Raw genomic sequence first — 1,431 nt, 5'->3', positions numbered from 1 at the left:
AGTTGTTATGTATGGGTTTCAGGTACTAGCGAGGACCGTGGGAAGGCGCCGGCGTGATCTGTACACACTGATTGATGTTTTGAGATCTTGGGAATTCTATGAATTGTATTTTGACATAACACTTGGAATAATTATGCCTTGTTTGAATGAAAATACTTTATTTTTGAAATGAAAAATTTGTTTGAAAATTTGCGTTGTTACAATTGGTATCAGAGCCTTGGTTTGAGGGATTCGGGTGCACCTTCGGGCGTAACTGAACTCAAACCGAGGATTTGAGGAAAACTTTTAAAAATAAAGGCATAAACTTTTATAAATGATTTTGTGGTAAACAAGAAAGAAGCAGTGTGTACGATCAGTCAGCGCCCGAACGGTAAAGATCCCCAAAATACCTTACAATGTTATGTTATGAGATGAGTTATGATATGAATTGTTATGCATGCTAGAAGACTAGGTATTCATGATAGGACTAGAGTGGCCTGATTTGTGATGCCTTAGTCTAGGGAGTTTGCTCATATGAGATGCTTGATAGCGTGCAGGTAGATAGTGCATATCAAAAGTAGAGTACTCACTATCCGGGGTTTGGGGAGGAAGATTTGGGACGAATGCTGATGCGGTGTGGTCGGTAGTATTGGGCCCGTACTACCGAAGACACCGGGTCAGTGGGAGACCCAAGTAAGAATCCCTGGATATCGGAGACTGAGTAGGGTTGCGTTATCGAGTGCGATTATACTCGATGGAGTCTCTGATAGTTTTATGTTGTATTTCAGAGACATCATGGTTAGACCACGCCACGGAGCGAGTTCGAGCGGTGTGAGTGACGAGGAGATTCGTCAGATGATTCATGAGGAGGTAGCTGCGGCGATCCGGGCTGAGATCCCGGAGATGTTTGGGTCTATTAAGACCACCCTGATGGAGACGTTTGAGGAGCGGTACGCCGCATTGACTGAAGTTGCAGCCACTGCAGCTACCGCAGCTGTGGCCGCTGTCAGGCCACGGGGGGGTGACTCGTTGCTGTTCCGGGAGTTCAGCAACACGAAGCCACCTGAGTTCGATGGGACGCAGGATCCGATTGCTGCGATGAGGTGGATCGCTGATATTGAGGGGTGCTTCTACACTTGTTCATGTCCGGAGCACCTGAGGGTACGGTTCGCTTTGAACCAGCTCCGTCTGGGAGCGAAGGATTGGTGGAAGTTCGTGACGGCGAACTTCACTTTGGCAGAGATTTCAGCAGTGACATGGGAGGGGTTTACTGCTATGTTCAGAGACGAGTACGTTCCCCCGGTGGAGAGGGACCGATTGGTTCAGGAGTTCTTGACCCTCAAGCAGGGTACTGATTCGGTTGCGGTGATCACGCGGAAGTTTCATGAGAGGGCAATGTTCTGCCCCGAGCTGGTGTCCACAGAGCAGGCTCGGATGAGCCGGTACTTGGGT

Source organism: Lactuca serriola, chromosome 7 (assembly GCF_051521515.1).
Source record: "Lactuca serriola cultivar US96UC23 chromosome 7, Lser_US96UC23_V15, whole genome shotgun sequence".
NCBI lineage: Eukaryota > Viridiplantae > Streptophyta > Magnoliopsida > Asterales > Asteraceae > Lactuca > Lactuca serriola.
The sequence above is the reverse complement of the archived record's forward strand: the minus strand, read 5'-3'. Positions refer to the sequence as shown.